Source organism: Amblyraja radiata, chromosome 8, assembly GCF_010909765.2.
Source record: "Amblyraja radiata isolate CabotCenter1 chromosome 8, sAmbRad1.1.pri, whole genome shotgun sequence".
Classification (NCBI taxonomy): Eukaryota; Metazoa; Chordata; class Chondrichthyes; order Rajiformes; family Rajidae; genus Amblyraja; species Amblyraja radiata.
In genome coordinates, this window is record NC_045963.1 from 41,715,066 (window position 1) to 41,742,559 (window position 27,494).

A 27,494-nucleotide genomic window follows, 5' to 3' on the forward strand; every position below is an offset into this window, starting at 1 on the left:
CCCATAACCGACTTCCGCAGCCGACTTTACGGACCTCTGTGCCCCAAGGCCGTGACCTCTGTTGGGCAAAACGGATAATCCAGAAAGGCTCCGGAAGCAAGGGCGCCAGAAAATCGGTGGTGAGCCTGTAAGGTCAGAAAGCGCAAGTCAATTTCCATACGGCCGCATCTCCCGTGCAGGAAGAAAGAGAGAATGAACAGATCATTGTTTTTTAGGGCGTTTGGCAAATAAATATTGACTTACCGCAAGGCAGAATTCCCACATGAAAACGTGCCAAGGGAATTTTTATACCCACCTGAGATCAGGCAGGCCTTCAGTTTAACATCTCAAGTGAAAGATGGCACTTAGTTTATTTTAGAGATAAGAATGTGGAAGCATGGCCTTCGACCCACCGAGTCCACGCCAACCAGTACACTAGTTCTATCCTAGACACTAGAAACAATTTACAGAAGCGAATTAACATACAAACCTGTGTAAGAAACCTCAGCTCAGTCCGTCTTAACCCACCCTCCGCTCAGTCCATCTTAACCTACCTGATATCCCGGTGGCTCAGCTCTTCGACTCCCCCTCCCATTCCCAATCTGACCTTTCTGTCCTGGGCCTCCTCCATTGTCAGAGTGAGGCCCGGCGCAAATTGGAGGAACAGCACCTCATATTTCACTTGGGTAATTTACACCCCAGCGGTATGAACTTGACTTCTCTAACTTCAGATAGCCCTTGCTTTCTCTCTCCACCCCCTTCTCCGTTCTCCCACGAGTCTTATTGTCTCCAACTACATTCTATCTTTGTCCCGCCCCCTCCATTGACATCAGTCTGAAGAAGGGTCTCGACCCGAAACGTCGCCCATTCCTTCTTTCCAGAGATGCTGCCTCACCCGCTGAGTTACTCCAGCATTTTGTGTCAACATACAAACTTGCATGTGTTTGGAATGTGGGAGGAAATCGGAGACTCGGTGAAAACACACGTGGTCATGGGGAGGACGTATAAACGGCGTACATACAGTCAGGATGGAACCAGTGTCTCTGGATCTGTAAGGCTGCAACTCTACCACTGTGCCACCCACCCACCTCTGGCATGGCAGTGCTGCCAGGAAACGGGATTTTAATGGCCCCACTGATCATGTACCAATGCCAATGCAATCAGTCTGAAGAAAGGTCCCGACTGGAAATGTCACCTATCCATGTTCTCCCGAGATGCTGCCTGACCCTCTGGTTACTCCAGCACTTTGCGTCCATATGTGCAAACCAGCATCTGCAGTTTCTTGTCTCTACCCTCAATGCAATGAAAGTTGGCCAAGATTCAGGGTCTTACCACTAAAAATCACTGAAGATACTGGCTTTACCAGTTGCCACTTGCACATTTAAATCAAGCTTAATGTGTGCATGAAAATACATTTTGAGCTTCAAACAAGCCTACTCTACACAAATAGTCAGTTATAGTTAGCAATGTAGAAATTTACCCGAATGCCAAAAGTACACAAAGTGCTGGAGTCCCAGGTCAATTCGTCCCTTCCCACCCAAACCACCCCCACCCCGGGTACTTTGTCTTGCAACTGCAGGAAATGCTACACTTGTCGTTTTACCTCCCCCCTCGACTCCATCCAAGGACCCAATCAGTCTTTCCAGGTGAGGCAGAGGTTTACCTGCACCTCCTCCAACCTCATCTACTGCATCCGCTGTTCCAGGCGTCAATTTCTCTACATCGGCAAGACCAAGCGCAGGCTTGGCGATCGCCCAATACCACCACTCTGTTCACACTAACCAACCTGATCTCCCGGTGGTTCAGCACTTCAACTCTCTCTCCCATTCCAAATCTGACCTTTCTGTCCTGGGCCTCCTCCATTGCCAGAGTGAGGCCCAGCGCATATTGGAAGAACAGCTCCGCATATTTCGCTTGGGTAGCTTACACCTAAGCAGTATGAACATTGACTTCTCTAATTTCAGATAGTCCTTGCTTTCTCCCTTCTTTCCCTCCCCCTTCCCAGCTCTCCCACAAGCCTGCTGTCTCTCTCTGCCTCTTCCTTTCTTTTCCCTGCCCCCCCCCCCCCCCCCCCGACATCAGTCTGAGGAAGGGTCTTGACCAAAAACGTTGCCTATTTTTCTATCCATAGATGCTGCTTCACCCGCTGAGTTTCTCCAGCATTTTTGTCTATCTTCGATTTTTCCAACATCTGCAGTTCTAAACAAGCACTGGAGTAACTCAGCAGGTGAGGTAGCATCTCTGGGGAACATGGATAGGCAATGTTTTGGGGTGAGACCCTTCAGACTGGTGTTTACCAGATTGCCACCTGGATTCGGGGGTATTAGCTGAAAGGAGAAGTTGGGAGAACTTGGATTGTTTCCTCTGGAGCTTCAGAGGCTGAGACCTAAGAGAAGTATATAAAAGAGGCAGAGATAGGGTAGACTTCCAGAACCTTTCTCCCAGATGGAAATATCAAAGGCAAGAGGGCATAGCTTTAAGGTGAGAGAGGCTAAGTTTAGTAGGTGGCTGGAACATGGTGCCAGGGGTGGTGGAATAGTGGCATTTGAGGGTTTTTTGGTAGGCATATGGAGGGATATGGATCATGTGCAGGCAGAGGCAATAAGTGAGTTTGGTATTCCGACTGCGCATGCGCAGGTCATAGGTCACTCGCTATAAATATTCTCGGCAGCTGTGGTAGCCGGCATGTGGGGGAGGCGCTGGCTCCAGCTCGGCTCTGCCTGTCCAGCCGGCAGCTGGGACGCAGGCCTGGAGCGGTGGTGGCCCTGGACCGCAGCCGGCATGGGGGGAGACGCTGGCTTCAGTTGTCAATTGGCCCGGCGGGGCGGGAGGAGTTGAGCTGGGGTTGGGGCTTCTCAGCGCTGGCTGTGGGCCGCTGCTCCTGGACGGGGATGGGACACTCGGGGGGAGGAACAGATCAGTGGCGGTTCGGCTGCGCTTGCGGCACTGATTTCGATCCTGGCTGCGGATGAGGCGTGGATCTGTGTGTTGCGATGTGACAATACTAACCTTCAGCGGCGCTGCAGTTCTGCCACTGGCCGTGTGCGCGACTTTGGCGCCTTTGAGGGGGGGGGTGGGATTAAAATGCTGTTTTCTCCTGCCTGTCGGAGGCGAACTTTCCTCGGGTTGCTAGCTGCTGCAGAACAATCAATCGGACTTCCATTCTCGGAAGTTTGAAAAAAAAATTGCGGTACAATTTAATCGCTGGAGTAAAATAAAAAGCTACTTCTAACGCCCTCAACGCCTACAATGGGATGGATCTCAAGTAGGGGACAAAACATAACGTAAGTCATTTATTTTACATATAAACCTGCTTCTTAGGATGACTTTAATCCTATTTTAATTGGCGAAAATGTGACTTTGGCCCCATACGAACCGGCAGTGTTTTTCCTGCCGATATGTGGTTCAAATTCACCGCAACCGCAACATTCCAATCGGTCGCGTTCCACAAAAACCCACTTGCATGATGATTTAAATGCCCATTAATTTACGGGAATTAAACATTAAATTCCTTCCATTTTGCCTATAAATTCATGACAATGAGATTTAAAAATCATGTTATATTGTGAATTCTTGTGTGAATGTTATTTGGACACTTAGGCTATTTAAAAATGTTAACCTTTTCTTAAGAAATGGATAGATGTTTAGATCTAGTAATTGAATTTTGTAATTAGCTACAATTAGGTAACTAACTAATTATATGCTTTAATTTAGGTCATCCAAGTAAGATTGTTTCATATTTGTTTCAGAATGCTTCAATCTATAATAACTGAAAATTTCATTCAGTTCTTTTTTAAGAAAGTTATGGGCTTTTGACTGTCCTCGATCGCAGCTTTTGAGTTAAGTCGATGGAAAAGCAATAGGGAACAAGATGCTAATTTCCGAGTATGAAAATGGCCATAACTTTTTTAATACTGAAGATATGAAAGTGAATTAGGTGTAAAATTAAACTTATTTTTATGCTTTATCTGATGGGATAAATTGCAGACTTGATTTTTAAAATTTAAATTTTGTAACATTGCTACTGTGTGCGTGCAGCTACCGAGAATGTCTCTGTCAGTCCAGTCTCCCCCACCCCGTCTCCTACTCGCATCTGCCCCTCTAACTCGCTGTTACATCCCGCTCTCCCGCTACCTGGCATCCCCGTTCCTCAGATTAAATATATTTTTACACATAAATCAGGAATAAAGATAAGAATTTATACACAGATTATACAATCAGCGGCGTTCGCTTTTTCTTTATAGTGAATGACCTTTGACAAATCCCATGATTCCTTGCGTTTTTCGGAATACCTAACTCGCTTATTAGTTTAACTTGGCAGCCCGATCGGCACGGATCGGTGCCAATTGTGGTGTTACAAGTAGGCTGGGATTATTCTGCATTCTTATCCCAGTTATTGAAAGCAATGAAGAGAGCCAATGAAATGTTCCCCTTTTCCACACAACGCTGCTCACAACCCATTCGGTGCTTCATTCAAATGATTTAGGATTTGTTTGCATAACCAAACAGAATGCGGTGCTTAAATGTATTCAAAACATGTCACCAAACTTGATGAAATGCAAGAGGTCTGAAGAAGGGACTCGGCCCGAAACGTAGCTTATCCATGTTCTTCAGAGATGCTGTCTGACCCACTGAGTTATTCCAGCACTTCGTGTCCTTTTGTGTAAACTAGCATCTGCAGTTTTTTATTTCTATATAAGTGGAACTCAAAGCAGGCAGTAGAAGAAACATAAGCAGCTCTGAGGCATACAGACATTGTTGGTTAGGTGCAGCAAGGGAAAGGAGGCCTAGGGCTCAGCACAGGGAAACCAGTGTGGAGTAAGGCGGATCCAACAGAGAGGAGAAATAAAGCTTCCTATATTTAGTAGACAATTGTAGCATTGGTGGTGAGAGCAGGTATTGAGGGGGGTTGTTCTGGGATGCCAGAACCTACTGTTGAGCCTTCCTGAGGTGTTGTTGGCCTAAAGGGCCTGTCCCACTAGGGCGTCATTTGTGCCTCACACAGGTGGCGCGCAAAGATTTTGTGAATCCCAAAATCCTGGGGCGCGACCGCGTTTCACTGCCTACGCCACCATGCCTTACCACGCGCCATGCGCACGTAATGCACGCCATGTGAGCATCACGAGATGACGCGTAAATGCGACGCAAATGACGTCCAAGTGGGACAGGCCCTTATCTCAACAAAACACCAGTGAAGTGAGGTACCCACGAGATAATCCCAATGATATACTTGCACCTACAGGATTCGTTTTTTTTTTTAATGAGCCAGTTAACATGTACGTTGCTGTTTTTTGCATATGTAGTTATTGTCCTTCGCATAAATTGGCATATCCTGGAGTTAAAGCACAAGTAATTTGTGTTTTTAATGTAATTTACAAAAAATGCATCGCCAATAATCTGATGTCCTGACCTACCATTTACCTCATGAGAGCCCATCAGACTATCTTTAATCGTACTTTACCTTGCACCAGATGTTATTCCCTTTATATCCTGTGTACACTAGGACGTCTCATGTTGGGACCCTTTATTCTTTTTCTCCAGAGATGCTGCCGGACCCACTGAGTTACTCCAGCACTTTGTGTCTATCTTTGGTATGAACCAGCATCTGCAGTTCTTTGTTTCTAAATTCTGTACACTGTGGACGGCTTGATTGCAGTCATGTATAGCCTTTCCGCTGACTGGATAGCACGCAACAAAAAATGCTTTTCACTGTACCTTGGTACACATGACAATAAACTAAACAAAATGTGTACAAAATTTATCTCCGATAACCTGATGACAAGATACTAATTTGATTTTAATCGGGATCGACAAGAGATACGAGCTTTATAAATATTCCTTATTGTCGTTTCCACATACATTCATCAGGGGAATGCAGGCCGTGCAAGAAGCATCCTGTGAGGATATTTTGTGCCTTTGTTTCCATCGATGGGACTGTAACATGAAACCACTAACCAAAGTTTAACAGAGGAAGTATATCTCAACAAAATCACAGGCGGCATGTGTGGGAACTACTAATGAAATGGGAATTCAGCATCTTTTACTCTCCGAGGACGGCACAGTGTAGATCAGGACACTCTGCAATCAATTCCTTTTGCCAACCATTACACCCGTGATTGCTGGGAAAAGCCACATTTTCCCCCGACAGACAAGACTTAACAATCCAATACACTTTTTGCCTGAACCTACCCCAAGGTTAAAACCATAGCACGCAGTAGACATCAACTGTAAACAAATGTCAGCTTGCTTTACAAAACAGAACCAACGGCAAAGACAATTATCAAAGCAATGGGAAGGTTTTTTAGACAATTAAATCCAAAATTATTGGTAGTGCATTTCACGTAACGTTCTCTGTCCCTTTGAATGCTCTGCAGGTAGGTTCCGAAAGCAGGACTCAAGGACCTGAGCAATAGGGAGAGGTTAGGGAAGGCTAGGATTCTATGCATTGGAGCACAGGAGGATGATCTCGTTATCTTATAGAGATGCATAAGATCACGAGGGGAATAGATCGGGTAAATGCACAGTCTAATGCCCAGAGTAGGGGAATCAAGAACCAGAGAACAGACATGGGTTTAAGGTGTCAGGGGAAAAGATTTAATGGGAACCCGAATGATAACTTTTTTTTACACAAAGGGTGGTGGGTGTATGTAGTGAGCTGCCGGAGGAAGCAGTTGAGGCAGGTACTATCGCAGCGTTTAAGAAACATTTAGACAGGTACATGGATAAGACAGGTTTAGAGGTTTTTAGGCCAAATGCAGATAGGTGAGACTAGTGTAGACGACAGATGGCACAATGGGCTAAGTGTTCGGCTGGCGACCGGAAGGTGGCCGGTTCGAATCCCGCTTGGAGTGCATACTGTCGTTGTGTCCTTGGGCAAGACACTTCACCCACCTTTGCCTGTGTGTGAATGTGTGTGAATGTGTGTGAGTGATTGGTGGTGGTCGGAGGGGCCGTAGGCGCAGAATGGCAGCCACGCTTCCGTCAGTCTGCCCCAGGGCAGCTGTGGCTACAGAAGTAGCTTACCACCACCGAGTGTGACTGAGGAGTGAATGAATAATGCGATGTAAAGCGCCTTGAGTATTAGAAAGGCGCTATATAAATCCCATCCATTATTATTATTATTATATGTTAGTCAGCGTGGGCTAGTTGGGCCGAAACCTCTGTTTCCACACTGTATAATTCTAACTGACCAGCACCTGTGCCCGGCGTTCAACAATTGGGTTAAGAATACAAGGCAGTCCAGCACAGGAACAGCCTCTTCGGCCCATCATGACTGTGTTAAAGGAATGGGCGACATTTCGGGTCGAGACCCTTCTTCAGGCCCATTCCTTCACTCCAGAGATGCTGTCTCGTCCGCTGAGTTACTCCAGCATTTTGTGTCTACCTTCGATTTAAACCAGCATCTGCAGTTCTTTCTTACACATGACTGTGTTGAACATGACGCCAGGTTAAATTAATCTTCTCTGCACTCTTTAGACTTTTAGAGACACAGCAGGGAAACAGGTCCTTCGGTCCACCGAGTCCACGCCGACCAGCAATCACCCTGTACATTAGCACTATCCTACACACTCGGGACAACTTCGCAATTTTAACGGAGCTAAATAACCTACAAACCTGCATGCCTTTGGAGTGCAGGAGCACCGAGAGAAAACCCACACGGTCACAAGGAGAACGTATAAACTCTGTACAGACAGCACAGCACCCGTACTTAGGATCAAGCCTGGGTCTCTGGCACTGTAAGGCAGCAACTCTACCACTGCACCAATGTGCCACCGAATCTAAAAAAGGGTCCGGGCCCGAAATGTCACTCATCCATATTCTCCAGAGATGCTGCCTGACCCACTGGGTTACTCCAACATTCCACTTTCTCAATATATAGATCCCCGAGGGAAAGCGAGATGTGCTGGGCAAGTCTTTTTTACACGGACGGTAATAGGTGCCAGGAACACGCTGCCAGGGGTGGCGATGAAGGCAGATGCGATCGTGGCATTTAAGAAACCTTTCGATTAGCGCTAGGATATGCAGGGAATGGCAGGATATGGATCATGTGCAGGCTGGTAAGAGTTGGTGTGGGCATCAACGACACTTTTAGCAAACAGATGTGCATGGCAATACATATCCATAGAAAAATACACTGTATTTACCTTGAATGTGGAATGTAGAAAGGTGCAGCACAGGAAAGGCCCTTTGGCTAACACTGTCTTTTACAGATGCGCTGCAGTTTGGATGGAGCAGTTCCTAAACCATGCTGCGATGCATCCCGATAAAATGCTTTCTACGGCGCATCTGTATTTATTGCAGTAAAATTGCCTTCACTGCACGACTCCCCTTGGGTAAAAATCTTAAATGAAAGGCACATGAGGAGTGAGATTCCAAAGTGATTCCAGCGTTATTACGTCGCTGGTATTAAACATTGATGTGGTTCACATTGCGTTTACCTTTGTGTTGCAAGCACTTTTTATCTATCTATCTATATCTATCTATATCTATCTATTCTATTACTAAAACTCGTTGTCTTGTGTGTGTGTGTGTGTGTGTGTGTGTGTGTGTGTGTGTGTGTGTGTGTGTGTGCCAATTTCTATATTCCTATTTTCTTCCAAACGCTAGGCCACAGCCTTCCCATTTTCACACATTCTACTCAAATTTTTCACGTCGAGGCGATAAACATCTTCCCGTCGCATTTCCACCTATATTTCCAGACTTTTAAAATCATTTAAAGTTTTTAAAAAAGCCATAAAACTCACCCATTTCAGAAAAAAAACCTGAGTGACGTCACAATCGATTCGCAAGGTAGGACGGGACACTCCAGGAGGGAGGGGCACTCCAGCGATGGGAGATGAGGGGATGGAGGAGGGAGATGCCCCTCACCTCCACCCTCTCTACCCCCCCTCCCTCTCTAACCTCCCTCCCCCTCTACTCCCACTCTCTCTAACCCCCTCCCTCTATACCCTCCCTCCCCTTCTCTACCCCCCTCCCCTTCTCTACCCCCCTCCCTCTCACCCCTCCCTGCCCCCCACTCAACCCCCCTCCCTCTCACTCTAACCCCCTCCTCCTCCACTTCCCTCCCTCTCTACCCCCACCTTCTCTTCCCCGTCCCCTCCCTCTCTACCCCCCCACCTCCTTCTCTAGGGATTGAAGAGGGAGGGTGAAGAGGAGGAGGAGAGAGTGCTGGGGATGAGGAGAAATGAGCCGCGCCTAGGCAGTTGGGGGCTATGCGTGAGTGGTGCAATCTTGCGTTGGGGGAGCAGACACAACGGGTCTGCACTTGGTCTAGTCTGATCCTAAAATCCCACGGACCAACACCCACAGGCATGGGAATGCCCGTTGTACATACATGACATCATGAATCACAACATCTTATACTGCGTACAAGACCACCACCGATTTTCTGACACTCATGGTTTAGGAGCCATTCTGGATTAACGGAGGTCACATCCGCCGAGAGGAATCCAACGTTACCGGAACGGTCCAACTAGGTAGTTGGCCTCGAAAGTTAGCCAGGGGAATGGATCCGCCGGCTCTGGCTGTGCCGGAGCCCCAGCTGCAGGGGCAAATTCAACCCAACGATCGGCCGATCCCAATGTGGTAGAGATCGGCCACCTCATCCGGTCTAGGTGCCACATTTTCGGGGGGATTTCCGGGGGGAGGGATTTCAAGTGCACTCTCATAACTTTGTCCAGATCAAAGGAGGTGCCGGACCACCATTTGCCAGAAAATCAGTGATAGACCTGTATTAACAGTACAAAAGGATGGGCATAAACACACTGAGTACAGCCCCTGCAATCAACTACCTGCCGGAAGAGGTGGTTGAGGCATGTACCATCACAATAGTTAAAAAACATTTAGACAGTTACATGGATAGAATAAAGGGACACGGGTCAAACGCAGGCAAGTGGGACCAGTGTTGAGGGGCATCTTGGTCAGCATGGGTATGTTGGACTGAAGGGCCTATTTCTATGCTGTACTAATCTATGACTCTACATTTGACCTGCCCCATTGGAAATTGGAAATTCACAAGGTACAATAAGAAAGGCTTAGAAGGATATAGGGCAGACGCGGCAGGTGGGACTAGTGTATACGGGGCATCTTGGTTAGCAGGGGCAAGTTGGTCCAAAGGACCTGTTTCCATGCCATATGGCTCTATGACAATTAGAAACTCCCTACAGACTAAAAGCAAAAAAATATTGTGAGTGTCAACAGGGATTTGATTCACACGGGACATTGTTCATAGTTTTTGACCTTTTATTTCCAGGAGCTATTTACATGAATGGAATAAAAATCAACTCCACAACCACTTTCATTGACATGAATTCCAATATTGAACATGGAGCAGAACAGGAACAGGCCCTTCAGCTCACAATGTCTGTGCCAAGAGCATCTCTTATCTGCCTACACACAATCCACATTCCTCCGTTCCCTGCATATCCATGTGTCTATCTAAAAGCCTCAAACACCGTTATGGTATCTGTAGAAACAGCAGACGCTGGTTTATACCAAAGATCGCCACAAAGTGCACGAGTAACTCAGCGGGTCAGGGAACATCGCCGGAGGAAAAAGGATGGGTGACATTTCGGGTCGGGTCAGTCTGAAGAAACCTTGAACCTCTGTCCTCTGGTTCTTGATTCCCCAACTCCGGGTAAAAGACTGTGCATTCACCCAATCTATTCACCCATGATTTTGTATCACCCCTCATCCTCCAGCGCTCCAAGCAATAAAGTCCTAGTCTGCTCAACCTCTCCCTATAACTCCGGCCCTCGAGTCCTGGTAAATCCTATCTGCACTGCTCTATGCTTGTGGCTGTTCTAGGAGTCACCAAGGATCGCAGGTGCTGGAATCTTGAGCAAGAAACAGAAGGAATGACAGGAGACAAAAAGCCACACACTTTCATGTCCCACAGCCCAGCACTTTAAGCTGAAGGTTGCTCTGAAGCTTGGCGCCACAGTGGCTCGATGGGAATTAAAACCCAACTTCACCCTTCCAGATGGCGGCAGTGGTGGACGGAGGAAAAGAACGATGCCAGTGAACGGACTGAGGGCTCACCTCCCACTCTCCTAGGTGGCGCTCTGGGTCGGCTGCGGGAGGTGCCCCAGGGCAGGGAGGCTGAGCGATGGCCGTGGGAGGCGAGGGACAACGCGTTCACGGGTCGGTGTCGAGGAGGGAGGCGTGGGAGTGGGACGAGTGGGCTGCTGGAGCTCCATTAGTTTTGTTTAGTTTACAGATACAGCGGAGAACAGGCCCTTCAGCCCTCCGGGTCCGCACCGACCAGCGATCCCCCCCACATTAACACTACTCTACACACACTATAGACAATTTACACTTATACCAAGCCAATTTACCTACAAACCTGTACGTCTTTGGAGTGTGGGAGGAAACCAAAGATCTTTGAAAAACCCATGCGGTCACGGGGAGAATGTACATAGACCGTACTGACAGCACCCGAAGTCGAGATCGAACCCGGGTCTCCGGCGCTTCAAGTAGTGTAATGCCCCTGTCCCACTTAGGAAACCTGAACGGAAACCTTATGGAGACTTTGCGCCCCACCCAAGGTTTCCGTGCGGTTCCCGGAGGTTTTTGTCAGTCTCCCTAATTGTCGAAAGTGGTTTCCGCTTCTTCTATGTTCCGGCGATTATTTCGGTCTTACCTACCACAGTATTAGGTCTTACCTTCCACTACCTGCAACCTCCGGCAACCACCTGCAACGTCCGGCAACCACCTTCAACTAGCATCGCAACCGGCTGCAACGTCCGGCAACCACCTTCAACTAACATCGCAACCGGCTTTGACTAAAAAATTACCGATTTTTAAAACGGCAACCTATTTTTAGTCGCGGCCAGTTTTGAATTTTTTGAAATAATCGCCAGAACATAGAAGAAGCGGAAACCACTTTCGACCAGTAGGGAGACTGACAAAAACCTCCGGGAACCGCACAGAAACCTTGGGTGGGGTGCAAAGTCTCCAGAGGTTTCCGTTCAGGTTTCCTCAGTGGGACAGGGGCATAAAGTAGCAACTCTACTGCTACGCCACCGTGCCGCCTAGATCAGGTGAAACTGCAAATGGCCAGGCACGGATCAGATGTGGCCTGCAGCGGCACAGAGCGTCAGAGCAGTGGTGGAGAACATCGTCTGGCCACGCTGATCCTGCAACTCCCACCCAGTACTGTCGCCTGATCCGCCATTATTAAATGTCGAACTTTAGAGATACAGCATGGAAACAGATCCTTCGGTCCACTGAGTCCACGCTGACCATTGATCACTCGGTCCCACGAGTTCTATGTTATCCCACTTTCTCATCTATTCCCCAAACACTGGGGGCTATTTACAGAGGCCAATTAACCTACAAACCTGCACGACTTTGGGATGCGTGAGGAAACCCGAGCAACCAGAGGAAACTCACATGGGAGAACATGCAAACTCCACACAGACAGCACTTGAGGCACGATTGAACTCGTGTCTCTGGTGCTGTGAGGCAGCAGCTCCACCATCTGCGCCACTGTGGCGCATAAAACGTGGCGACTCTTGGATATGGACTCAGTGTAGTCTACTGTCTTACACTCCCATACTAAGTATGATTTTGCCTAATCCCAACACTAGGATTGTCATTGAACTGTATGCATAAAAATAATTTAACAATAATGTACAGTACAATATTGTTATTGTACACATGACAATAAAGTACCACTGATTTAAAGATAGACACAAAGTGTTGGAGTAACTCAGTGGGTCAGAGAGCAACTCAGGGGAAACAGCATGGGTGACATTTTAGGTCGGCCCGGTTCATCAGACTGGTCCCGACCCGAAACATCACCGATTATTTTACTCCAGAAATGCTCCTTGACCCATTGAGTTACTCCAGGACTTTGTGTCTATCTTTGGTATAAACCAGCGTCTGCAGTTCTTTGTTTCTACCAATGAAGTAAAACCCCTTTCGACGTACAACTCACACTCATGTATGTGTGAAAGAGAAATTGAATTTACACTGATGTGATGTTACATCTTTAAATAATAATAATAATAATACATTTTATTTATGGGCGCCTTTCAAGAGTCTCAAGGACACCTTACAAAAATTTAGCAGGTAGAGGAAAAACATATAAGGGGAATGAAATAAATAGTAGAGACATGACTAGTACACAAAGTAAAGACAGAATACAATTCAAAACACAATATGAGGCAATTAATGCACAGATGAAAAGGGAGGGGGACGTGGGGCTAAGGATAGGCAGAGGTGAAGAGATGGGTCTTGAGGCGGGACTGGAAGATGGTGAGGGACACGGAATTGCGGATCAGTTGGGGGAGGGAGTTCCAGAGCCTGGGAGCTGCCCTGGAGAAGGCTCTGTCCCCAAAACTGTGGAGGTTGGACTTGTGGATGGAGAGGAGACCGGCTGATGTGGATCTGAGGGACCGTGAGGGTTGGTAGGGGGAGAGGAGGTCAGTGAGATATGGGGGGGCCAGATGGTGGAGGGCTTTGTAGGTGAGGATCAGGATTTTGTAGGTGATCCGGTGATCTTTGAAGCAGAGGGTATGATACAAATGGAGCAAATAAATACAAACAACAGTAGGACTGAGTCAGGATGACGGGTCCCACCCCAAAACATCGCTTGTCCGTCCCTCCACAGATACTGAATGACCCAGAGTTCCTCCAGCACTTAGTGTTTTGCTCTAGATTCCTGCACCTGTAGTTCCTTGTACCTTTGTGGAAATTCTAGTCCGTATTTTAAAGAAGTGCGATTGTTTCACAAGTTCATAAGTTCAAGGAGCAGAATTAGGCCATTCGGGCCATCAATCATGGCTGATCTATCTTTCCCTCTCAACCTCATTCTCCTGCCTTCTCTCCATAACCCCTGACATCCGTACTAATCTAGAAGTTTCAAAAGTTCAGGCAATTAATAACAGCATTGGAAAACCATGTTAAATGCCTTGTGTCTCCAAAATGATAAGCATGTTGCATTCATGGCACGAGATGTATGTACAATATATATTTCGATATAAAATGTATTTTGGCAAGAATAAGCTGTGAGAAGGGAGTACAAACAAACTGTAACTGACCGGGACCCATGCACATGCAGTGCCTTCAGTAATATTGCAAGGCAGGGACTCAGATGTTAAAATCCAAAAGCTCTTACACAGATACAGTGCATTCAGAAAGTATTCACTTTTTCCACATTTTGTTACGTTACAGCCTTATTCTAAAATGGATTAAATTCACTTTGTATATCATCAATCTACACACAATACCTCATAAAATAAAAAAGCGAAAACAGCAGTTTAGAAATTTTTGCAAAGTAATTAAAAATAAATAACTGAAATATCACATTTACATAAGTATTCAGACCCTTTGCTATATCACTCAAAATTGAGCTTCGGTGCATCCTGTTTCCATTGATTATCCTTGAGATGTTTCTACAACTTGATTGGAGTCCACAAGTGGTAAATTAAATTGATTGGACATGATTTGGAAAGGCACACACCTGTCTATATAAGATTCCACAGTTGACAGTGCATGTCGGAGCAAAAACCAAGCCATGAAAACGAAGGAATTGTCCATAGACCTCCGAGACAGGATTGTGTCAAGTCACAGATCTGGGGAAGGGTATAAAACAATTTCTGTAGCATTGCAGGTCCCAAAGAGCACAGTGGCTTCTGTCATTCTTAAATGGAAGAACTTTGGAACCACCAGTACTCTTCATAGAGCTGGGCGCAGCACTCCACCAATCAGGCCTTTATGGTAGAGTGGCCAGTCGGAAGCCACTCCTCAGTAAAAGGGTCATGGCAGCCCGCTTGAAGTTTGACAAAAGGCACCTTTAAAACAAGATTCTCTGGTCTGATGAAACCAAGATTGAACTCTTTGGCCTGAATGCCAAGTGTCACGTCTGGAGGAAACCAGGCACCGCTCATCACCTGGCCAATACCATACCTAAGGTGAAGCATGGTGGTGGCAGCATCATGCTGTGGGGATATTTTTCAGCAGCAGGAACCGGGAGACTAGTCATGATCGAGGGAAGGTTGAACGGAGCAAAGTACAGAGAGATCCTTAATGAAAACCTGCTCCAGAGCGTTCAGGACCTCAGACTGGGGCGGAGGTTAACCTTCCAACAGGACAACAACCCTAAGCACACAGTCAAGACAACGCAGGAGTGGTTTCGTGACAAGTCTGTGAATGTCCTTGAGTGGCCCAGCCAGAGCCCGGACTTGAACCCGATCGAACATCTCTGGAGGGACCTGAAAATAGCTGTTCATCGACGCTCCCCATCTAACCTGACAGAGCTTGAGGGGATCTGCAGAAGAATGGGAGAAATTACCCGAATACAGGTGTGCCAAGCTTGTAGCGTCATACCCAAGAAGACTTGAGGCTGTAATCGCTGCTAAAGGTACCTCAACAAAGTACTGAGTAAAGGATCTGAATACTTATGTAAATGTGATATTTCAGTTATTTATGTTTTATTACTTTGCAAAAATTTCTAAACACCTGTTTTCACTTTTCTATTATGGGGTAATGTATATAGATTGATGATTAAAAAAAATCAGCTTAATCCATTTTAGAATAAGGCTGTAACGTAACAAAATGTGGAAAAAGTGAAAGGGGCTGAATACTTTCTGAATGAACTATAAAATCAGAGTGATACAGTGTGGAAACAGGCTCTTTGACCTAACTTGCCCATTATGCCCCATCTACACTTGTCCCACCTGCTCACGTTTCGCCCATATCCCAAACCTTTTCTATCCATGTACCTGTCCAAATGTCATTTAAATATTGTTATTCTACGGGACTCGATTGCCAATAATTTTTGAATCATTAGCGTTCACCCCTTTTCAAATACCATGCTTGTTTGAGATGTTTATGGACACATGTATGTTTTTTTTCCTCTGAAGATTTAAGAGATAGGGCAGCACATTTGCGCAGCTGGTGAAGTTACTGCCTCACAGCACCAGAGACCTGACCACGGGTGCTGTCCATGTGGAGTTTGTACATTCTCCCTGTTACTGCATGGTTTGCCTATGGGTGCTCCGGTTTCCTCCCACATCCCAAAGACGTGTGGGTTTGCAGGTTAATTTGCCCCTAGTGTGTAGGGAGTGGATGAGGAAGTGGGATAACATAGAACAAGTGTGAAGATCAATAGTCTATGTGGATTCGGTGCGCCAAAGAGACTGTTTCTATGCCATATCTCTAAACTAAACTACCCGTTTAACTATCTCCTCAGGCAGCTTGTTCCATATACTCCCCATAAAATGTTGCCTCTCAGGTTTCTATTAAATCCTTCCCCTCCCACCATGTCCTCAGGTTGTTGATTCCCCTACTATGGGTAAAATATCATGCATTCACCCTATCTGTTCAATAGGACACTGGATAGGAGAGATGGGGGTGCTACAAGGGCATTCCCATGAATAACAAATTTACTGGAGGATAATAGAAATCTGCAGGTTATTATATTCTAACATCTAAATGTCGATATCAAGAGCAGTGCAGGTTTGGTGTAGAGTGAATCTCCCAGGTGTTCTTTAGCAACTGACACCGCTTAATCCCCAGTCTACGAAGCATATAATCCGTAAATAAACTCTTCTCCCTGTGACTGCGTAGGTTTTCTCCGGGTGTTCGGGTTTTCTCCCACGTCCCAAAGACATGTGGGTTAATTGGGTCTCTAAATTGCCCCTGGTATGTACGGAATGGATGAGAAAATGGGATAACATAGAACTAATGTGAACAGATGATCGGTGGGCCGAACGGCCTGTTTCCATGCTGCATCTCTAAATTAAACTAAATTAAACTAAATCTCAACAAGCCGATTGTGTGGTTTTAGTAAAATGACCAATTTAGTGCCAATTAGTGGTAAGGGCCCTGCCCAATAATTAGAGGGTTGAATGAGCAGTATCTTTTATAGAGCTCTTAAACCACTTTAATATTGCTCTGTTTGGCCAGTCCCAGAAGTCTCATTTCCATTGGGGATCTTCCCACATCCGTGCCTTTAAATCTGGTTCCCATAGGACCAGCTAATATGTCATCAATCCTCAGCAAGCAAGTAAGTTAATGACCATGCATCAGGAGCTGACTTCAGGAATCAGACATTAACAAGTCATAAAACATCCATTATGAATAAGAACATGACTTTTCTGTCAACAGTCAGATGCAAGAACAATGTACTGCACTAGTTCAGTTTTATAGAGACAACAGGACCTTCGACCCATCGAGTCCACGATTGCCCCTGTTCACACTGTTTCTATTTTTTCCCACTTTCTCATCCACTCTCTACACACGGAGCAATTTACAAAGGCCAATTAACCTACAAATCCGCACGTCTTTGGGATGTGGGAGGAAACCGGAGCACTCAGAGAAAACCCACGAGATCATATGGAGAACGTGCAAACTCCACACAGACAGCACCCAAGATCAGGATCGATCCCGGGTTCCTGGCACTGAGGCAACAACTCTCCCAGTTGCACCACTTTGCCACCCCCGACCTCTGTTTCAATTTCTTTATGGCCTGTTTTCCCTATTTGACAATAAGATAAAGACAGTCACAATCTTATGAAATTGCAGTGCAGGTTTGAGACACAAGGAATTACAGTTGCTGGTTTACAAAAAAAGACAAAGTGCTGAGGTAACTCAGCGGATCAGGCAGCATCTCTGAAGAACATGGATGTGTGATGTTTCAGGTCAATCCTACTCTTCCTTGTATGATGATGGCATTGTTCTTCTAAAGGAGTCATGATGTAGTTGTCAGTATATGGAACGAGCTGCCAGAGGAAGGAGTTAAGGAAGGCACTATAAAGTACCTTCTAGTTGAGGAAGGTACTTTAAAGACATTTGGACAGGTACATGGATAGGAAAGGTTTAGACGGATATGGACCAAATGTGGGCAAGCGAGATTAGATGGGGCATCTTGATCAGCATGGACTAATTGGGCAAAGGGCCTGTTTCTGAGCTGCATGACTAGGAGCTCCCGATACACAAAGGCTTTCTATCATTTGCACTGCCGCATTGCTGCCACCAACTATTTGCTTTAATTATTCATTTATTGCATTATTGGTTGTATATTTGTGAGTTTTTATGTCAATGGGCCTGCCTGTAAAACTGAATGGAAGTAAGAAGGGCAGCACAGTGGCGCAGCGGTAGAGTTGCTGCCTTACTGCGCCAGAAACTCAGGTTCGATCTGACTATGGTTGCTGTCTGCACGGAGCATGTACATTCTCCCTGTGACCGCGTGGGTTTTCTCTGGGTGCGCCAGCTTCCTCCTACACTCCAAAGACATACAGGTTTCTAGGTTAATTGGCTTCTGTAAATTATCCTTAATGTGTAGAATAGTGCTAGTGTATGGGGTGATTGCTGGTCGGCATGGACTGGGTGGGCTGAAGAGCCTGTTTCCATCCTGTTTCTCTAAAGTAAATTTAGTTGAACAAAGCAACTGCAGATTCTGGTTTACAAAAAAAGCTGGAGCAATTCAGCGGCTCAGGCAGCTTGGAGAACATGGTAACTTTTCGGATTGGGACCCTTCTTTTCATTGCACCTCGGTGATACGTGACAATCCGTTCCCATAGCCGACTTTTGAGGCTGACCTCGCGGGCCGCTATGTCGGCTCATCAGGGGGACTATACCGGTACCGTTGGGGTCCTCTCGTAGGTCGTGACCTCTGTTGGTCTGGCAGAACAGATCATCCAGAAAGGCTCTGGAACCAAGGGTGCCAGAAAATTTGTGGTGGAGCTGTAGTAAGTTGCACAGAACATTAAAGTACAGTAGAGGAACGTGCCGAATGCCCGTGCCCAACATGATGCCAAGTTCAACCAATCTCCTCTACCTGATCCATATCCCTCCATATCCATGTGCCTATCTAAAACCCTCTTAAATGCCTTTACCATGCCTGTGTCCACCACCCCAGCAGCACACCCACCACTCCGTGTAAAAAAAAATGCCCCCTCACCCTGTGCTCTTTGACATTTCCTACCTGGGAAAATGGTTGCTGACTGTCTACCCAGTCTGAAGAAGGGTCCCGACCCAAAGCGTCACCTATCCACATTCTCCAAAGATGCTGCCTTACCCGCAGAGTTACTCCAACACGTGTCTTTATTTGTAGACAAACATCTGCAGTTCCTGGTTTCTACCCTATCTATGCCTCTCATAATTTTATGTCTTCTGTCGGGTCTCCCCGCAACCTCCTGCATTCCAGGGAAAACAATACAAGTCACCTAACCACAGATGGGCCGAATGGCCTAATGCTGCTCCTCGAACTTATAAACTTCTGTTCTGCAGAGATGCTGCCTGACCTGCTGAGTTACTCCGTCACTTTATGTGAAGTTTTTCCAACCCTTCCTTGCAGCTAATACCCCCTAATCCAGCCAGCATTCTGCTAAACCTGTAAAGAAATGGCCATTTGTGCTTTATATAATGCACAATGCTCGAGTTTCAGCTTCATTCCTCGCTTCTGTTCCTGAACTGTCTTAAGCATGTTAGCGAACGATAGGTATCAGCACATCATGTCCACATTTTATACGAGATGCTTTGATATCCCAATTGTCTCGTTTCCCAACAGGATCATAGCGCAAGATGTGTATACTTGCACCAGGAAACTAAAGGCAATTTACCGCATGGCTGCTCTTAATCCAGGTCAAAGTGAAACAAAAACACATGTTGGAAACCAGAAATATAGAAAGTACAACCGCACCTGAAGCAGTCACTCATTACACAAGGTACGTCACCTTTCTCTTTTTAGACACAAGTTGACAATTGTGTGTTCATCAAATAAAACCGTCATTATTTGCTGCTTCACTTCACAAATGTTGTGATTAATGAAAACAAGTCAGTATTTCCAAAATCATCTTAATCAAAGCTTTTCCCCAGCTCCACACCAAACCAGCATCTCACACCAGAAAGCAAAATATCACAACAAATACATTTGTCTTCCACACGATGGCTATTCGGGGCCAATACATTCATGATGAATTAAAACAAATAATTTGTGTTGTATGTGCGTAAAACCTTGTCACAAGTAAGAGTTTCATTTCTGTACATATAATTAAACACTTCACCATGACAGTAAACTATATTGTTAACGAACTAAAATTTAAAATATAAAAGAAACACCAACATACAGTAATAATATTGAATAAATTAATTGACAATCAATGCAAAAGTAGCAAAAAATGCAAGTCCAAACTTAAATATATAGGCAGTGGTGGGACACTTTATACAATTTAGACCAGTTCTTGCAAAGTATTTAGAATTGTTTAGTTTCCTAGTTTATTTATGGTGTGCAGTGTCCCGTTTGCAGTGTGCAGTTATTTATGTATGGTATTTATTTACCTTTCTTGTACATCAGTGGAGCTGCACACTAAATCTCGTTGCACTGACGTGCAATGACAATAAAATATATTATTATTATTATTATTATTATTATTATTATTAATAGTGTCCAAGCAAGAACTGCAGATGCTGGAAAATCGAAGGTACACAAAAGTGCTGGAGAAACTCAGCGGGTGCAGCAGCATCTATGGAGCGAAGGAGATAGGCAACGTTTCGGGCCGAAACCGTTTCGGCCCGAAACGTTGCCTATCTCCTTCGCTCCATAGATGCTGCTGCACCCGCTGAGTTTCTCCAGCATTTTTGTGTACCTTCAGTAAGAATCGAATTGACAAACAATGCAAAAGTAGCAAAAAATGCAAGTCCAAACTTAAATATATAGGCAGCGGTGGGACACTTTATACAATTTAGACCAGTTCTTGCAAAGTATTTAGAATTGTTTAGTTTCCTAGTTTATTTATGGTGTGCAGTGCCCCTCCAGTGCCAATTAAATAAAGGCGAGGGGGTCAGTTCGAGGGCAGATTCATTCTTTGTGATATGCAGACAATTTAAACACCAACTACCCCCACGGGACAAGAACAAGGGGAAAGTGACAGTATCATCAGGGAGCGCTGCACCACAACCTGCCACAACTCCCCACATACACAGGCAGCGGCGTCAGGAGGAAAAGACTCCAGATTCCTGAACAGACCAGGAAGTGGCACCGAGAGCGTTAGTCAGCAGAGGGATACGCAGTGCCAGCGGTTGCCAGTTGCTCTCTCCCACCCATCCCGAGAGCTGCAAACCAGCCCTGCCAACCACATCATTCCTTCTGTCCCTCCCTCCCTCCCGTGACAAACACAACTCACGACCACCTCCCCTCCTACACACCCTCTCTCTCCACCTCACTCCCTCCCTTTCCTTTACTCTCCTTCCTTCCTTTCCTTCCATCTCTCCCTCCTCATCTTCTTTGGCTCAGTCCACACCACCCCTCCCCTCTGTCCTTCCCTCTCTCCCTCCGTCGCCTTCTTCCTTCACTCCCATTTCCTCCCCTCTACCCTTCCTCCCCCCTCCTCTCATTCACTCCCTCTCTCTCACTTCTTCCCACTCTCCCCTCCCCTCATCACCTCCCCGGTCCCGGGAAGACTCTCTCTCTCCCTTTACCGTGCTTGGTGCGAGTGCGAGTCCCCGTCCTCTGCCTCTGCCTCTGCCTCTTCCTCTGCTGCTGCCGCCGCCGCTCCCGGGCCGGTCCGACCAGTGCGCGCGCCCTGACCCAGCGCGTCCCCGCGAGCCGGCCTGGGAACGGCGTGACGTCAGCGAGAGCCTCGCCCCTGACCGCATGGCCCCGCCCCCATGTGCCATCCTTGAGTGAAGGTGTTGGAAGGTTGACCTGGGCTAAAGGCTTCACACCTTCCGAGGTGAGACAGGGGAAGGTCCCACAGCCAAGGGAGGTTGTCCAAAACCTTAGCTCCATCCGGCCGGCCTCCCGGTCCACATCCATGTGATGCCCTCGCCTCTGTCACTTCCCTGGTCCCCATAACTTCATCATCACCCAAGCTATCCAGTCCCTCTTCACCACCCCCTCAGGTCAGGATGCATTGACTGTCCCACCGGTTCCTCACAGTTGGACCTCGCCAACCTCTCCTTTTCTCTGGGTAAAAGCCATGGATACGGCCATTTAGGCTCTGTGCCCTGCCTGCCTTGGAGGGATATCTTACCGTCCTTCTCAACCACCAAACTCTTATTCTGCCAAAGATTCAGGTCTGAAGAAGGGTTCCAACCTGAAACATCACTATTCATGTTCTTCAGAGATGCAGCCTGACCTGCTGAGTTACTCCAGCACTAGGAGTTTATCTTTGGTATAAACCAGCATCTGTAGTTCCTTGGTGCTTTTTCTGCTAATATTGGTGCCCCTTCTGAGCATGAAAATGTCATTAAGTTTTGTCCTCTACCCTCTCCTGGGTGTCTCAAGACTTTAGAATTTAGTTTAGAGTTTAGAGATTCAGCGTGGAAACAGGCCCTTTGGCCAACCGAGTCCATGTCAATCATCCCATACAAGATTCAAGAGTGTTTCATTGTCATATGTACCAACAATGAAACAATAAAATTCTGCAGCTCTATATTACACAATAACACATTAATAAATATAGAATAATCAGTAATGAAATGTCTTTAGGTAGGCACAAAGTTCTGGAGCAACTCGGGTCAGGCAGCATCTCTGGAGAAGAGGAACAGGTGACGTCTCGGGATGGAACCCTTCTTCAGACAGGTTCCGACCCGAAATGTCATCTGTTCCTTTTTTAATAATAATACTATAACAATACACACAATCATTGTAAATACATACAACGAAATTCCAGGCGCACACTGCCCGAGCGGAGCTCCAACGTATCAGATAAATAATAACGAATATCGAAAACGGCATGAAAACGTCGTCATAATGTGCAATATTTCACAGTATAGTGTTGTGGCGGTACAAAATATTGGCTATGTGGGGAGGGGTATTCAGTGCAGAGTTCAGAGGAGTGATGGTCTTGGGGTAGAAACTGTTTGTTAATCTTGTGGTGTGATTTGATGGACCTGTAACACTTTCCTGAGGTTTTATGATGGTGTTCGTGCAGAAGGGCAAACAAGTGATGTGCGGGATGAGATGAGTCCTTTAGTATGTGTGATGCCTTCCGAAGACAACGAGAGCTATAGATCTCTTCCAGGGCAGGCAGGTGTGTGTTGGCGATCTTCTGGGCTGTATTGATGACTCTCTGCAGAGCCTGCTTGTCAGCCGCAGAACTGTTGCCATACCATGCCATGTGTCAGGACACTCTCTATGAAGCAACGGTAGAATGACTCTAAGGTACACAAAATTGCTGGGGAAACTCAGCGGGTGCAGCAGCATCTATGGAGCGAAGGAAATAGGCGACGTTTCGGGCCGAAACCCTTCTTGACTCTAGCAGCTGTTGTGGCATGTTGACTTTCCTGAGTGATCTTAGGAAGTAAAGCCGTTGTTGTGCCTTCTTTACCAGGGAGTTCGTGTTAGTCGACCACCTGAGATCTGAGATGTGGATGCCCAGGAAACTGAAACTGGAGACACTGTCCACTCTTCCTCCGTTTATGTGCAGTGGGGGATGGTCACCCTGCTTCTTCCTGAAGTCAATGATGAGCTCTTCTGTTTCTTTTGTATTGAGTGCAAAGTTGTGCTCTGAGCATCAACCTATTAACCTCTATACCTCCTTACTGTAAGCTGACTCATCGCCCTCAGTGATCAGCCCCACCACTGTCATGTCGTCTGCAAATTCTATGATGGTGTTCGTGCTGGATGATCTGGATGAAGGGGTGGTAAATTGGATTAGTAAGTATGCAGATGATACCAAGATAGGGGGTGTTGTGGATAATGAAGAGGATTTCCAAAGTCTACAGAGTGATTTAGGCCATTTGGAAAAATGGGCTGAAAGATGGCAGATGGAGTTTAATGCTGATAAATGTGAGGTGTTACACCTTGGCAGGACAAATCAAAATAGGACGTACATGATAAATGGTAGGGAATTGAAGAATACAGTTGAACAGAGGGATCTGGGAATAACCGTGCATAGTTCCTTGAAGGTGGAATCTCATATAGATAGGGTGGTAAAGAAAGCTTTTGGGATGCTAGCCTTTATAAATCAGAGCATTGAGTATAGAAGCTGGGATGTAATGTTAAAATTGTACAAGGCATTGGTGAGACCAAATCTGGAGTATGGTGTACAATTTTGGTCGCCCAATTATAGGAAGGATGTCAACAAAATAGAGAGAGTACAAAGGAGATTTACTAGAATGTTGCCTGGGTTTCAACAACTAAGTTACAGAGATAGGTTGAATAAGTTAGGTCTTTATTCTCTGGAGCGCAGAAGGTTAAGGGGGGACTTGATAGAGGTCTTTAAAATGATGAGAGGGATAGACAGAGTTGATGTGATCAAGCTTTTCCCTTTGAGAATAGGGAAGATTCAAACAAGAGGACATGACTTCAGAATTAAGGGACAGAAGTTTAGGGGTAACATGAGGGGTAACTTCTTTACTCAGAGAGTGGTAGCGGTGTGGAATGAGCTTCCAGTGGAAGTGGTGGCGGCAGGTTCGTTGGTATCATTTAAGAATAAATTGGATAGGCATATGAATGAGAAGGGAATGGAGGGTTATGGTATGAGTGCAGGCAGGTGGGACTAAGGGGGAAAAAATTGTTCGGCACGGACTTGTAGGGCCGAGATGGCCTGTTTCCGTGCTGTAATTGTTATATGGTTATATGGTTATATGCTGTGGGTCGGTATGCAGTCATAGGTATAGAGGGAGTAGAGGAGGGGGCTCAGCACACAGCCTTGTGGAGCTCCTGTGCTGTGTGTCAGAGTGGGGGAGTGGTGGGGTCCCATCCTGACTGACTGCGGCTGGTCCATAAGGAAGTCCTTAAACCAGAGGCAGATGTTATGTTCAAAGCCTAGGCCAGACATCTTGGTCTACTGGGTACGATTGTGTTGAATGCAGAGCTGTAATCCACAAAGAGCAGTTGTGTGTATGCTCCCCATTGTTTTAGGTTGAGCAGTACAGTATGGAGGGCAGTGGCAATGGCGTCATCTGTTGATCTGTTTGCTCTGTTCGCATATTGGTGTGGATCCAGAGAAGCTGCCTGGCCCGCTGAGTTGCTCCAGCATTTTGTGTCTGTCTTCAGTATAAACCAGCATCTGCAGTTCCTTCCTAAACATGAACTATCTTTAATCAGACTTTATCAGAATACAATAGTCAGTGTGACAATAAATAATCAGTAACAAACTATCTTTAATCAAACCTTATCAGACTTCAATGTTATAATCTTGCATTATATGTTGTACCCTTATTCCTTTATAGTGCACTTGGGACAGGTTGATTGTATTCATGTATCATCGTTTCTACGATTGGATAGCACGCAAACAAAAGCTCTTCACTGTACCTCAGTACACCTGACACTAAGAAACAAAACTAATAATAATGCAAATCCAGAGTCTGCAGTGCAACCAAAAGAAAGGGAACATTCAGAGGGGTACAAGCATTTGGGGCGAGCACAGGCTGTGTCTCCCTGTGACCGTGTGTGTTTTCTCTGGGTTTTCCACTTTCCTCCCACACGCCAAGTCTTGCAGATTTGTAGCTTCAGTGACTTCTGTAAAAATTGTAAATTATCCCACCAATAGTGTGTAGGATAGAACTAGCGTACAAGTGATTGCTGATTGCTGTTTCCACGCTGTATCTCTAAACGGGGCATCTATGTCGGCATGGAGGAGCTTGGCAGAAGGGACCGTTTCGTGCTGTGTGACCATGACTCAACAGAGAGCAGGACAATGCTTTTCATGCTGTTAACAGGAGCGGCTTGTTTTAGTTTATAACAATGTCAGTCAAAAGCAGCAGCACCGAGATCATATGTCACCATCACGGAGACGAGCAATTCATATTATCCTGTGACAATGTTATAGGGTGCGGCTCATTACATTCTCAATACGGGACTCACTGTATCACTCTGATAGATTTGCATTAGACTGGCTTAGAGCATGGACACAGGCCCTTTGGCCCACCAAGCCTATGCCGACCATCGGTCACACATACCAGTGCGATGTTATCCCACTTTCTCATGCATTCCCCACACACTGGGGGCAATTTACAGAGGACAACTTAGCCTACAAACCTGCACGTCTTTTGGATGTGGGAGGAAACCGGAGCACCTGGAAGAAACCCAATACGGTATCAGGGAGAATGTGCAAACTCCACATACACTAATCTAGAGGTCGGGATCAAACCCGGGTTCTGGCGCTGTGAAGCAGCAGCTTTACCAGCGGCACCACTGTGGGTCTGCATTGCATTCTACAGCAACAGAAGCAATGTATTACAGTCTGCAACGGTTACGGGATGAAAGGGAGAGATTTTAAGGATGGAAAGTTGAGCGGAGAAATCAAACCCGTCCCACCTGCCCTGGGCTTTGCTGACAAAGAAGGTTCCGTGGACATGAGATTCTGAATCAGGGCCGCTGAGCTGCATGTTAGCAGTGACGTTACATTCTGTGACAACAGGCCCTTCAGCCCGCAGTGTCCATTTCAAACGATGGCAATAATCTTACTAATATGTACGCAAGAGAAATGTCAGTGTACCTTCATACACGTGATAATAAGAGAACCATTGAACTTATCACCTCTGCCTGCACATGATCCATATCCCTCCATATCCATGTGTTCATCGAAAAACCTCTTAAATGCCCCTATTGTATCTGCCTCAACCACCACTTCTGGCTGCACGTTCCATGCACTCACCACTCACTGTTAAAATAACTTGCCCCATACATCTCATTGGAGCATAGGAGGAATCCAGAGTATTCAGCCCATCGAGTACCCACCAGATCCCAGAGTGGTCCCATCAATCCTATTCCTACACTTACTTCCTTGTAATCTACACTACACTCTGTGATGGCACAGTGGTACATATGGTTGAGCTGCTGCCTCACAGGACTAGGTATCTAGATTCGATCCTAACCTCGGGTGCTGTCCTTGGGGAGTTTGCATGTTCGCCCACATCTCAAAGACCCCACAGGTTTATAAATGAATTGGCCTTTGTAAAATTGCCCCTGGGGTGGAGGGAGTAGATAAGTAGTCCAAATGTCATGAAAGAGGTAAATTAATGGGCACATTAACAATTGCAAGGGTATTAAAAAGTTGCTGTTTATTACAAAATGATATTATGTGACCAGAGAGACATACTGGACTTGTTTAGCTATTGCCACTTTAATGAAATTAGGCAGGTGTAACGTGAGCTAAAGTGCATGAGGTAATAGTGGGGAAATAGCCAGCACATGTGCACCTGGTCTTCATGCATTTTTTAAACTGCTTGGAAATCTAAGCTTATTCAGAGCAATTATTATGCCGTTATTCTATCCTAGCATGAAAGGCGACACAGCAGGCAAGTTTAATTCGACAGTCACTTGATATCCATGTGCTGCATCACATCACTTTCAAAATGAGAAAATATCATTCTGGACTGTCAGGGACGCAAGCAAAGGATTGTTGTCTTCTTATTAAATCACACTTATTTGTAATTACAATACACTTAGTCTGCACAAGCTGCATTTTTACCACTTTGTCACTCACTCCACCCATCTGTCAAACAACCCCCCCCCCCCCCCCCCCATCTATGCATCAGTTGATAAACACAGAGCTGGAGTAACTTGGTGGGTCAGGCAGCATCTCTGGAGATAAAGGAAGGGTGATGTTTTC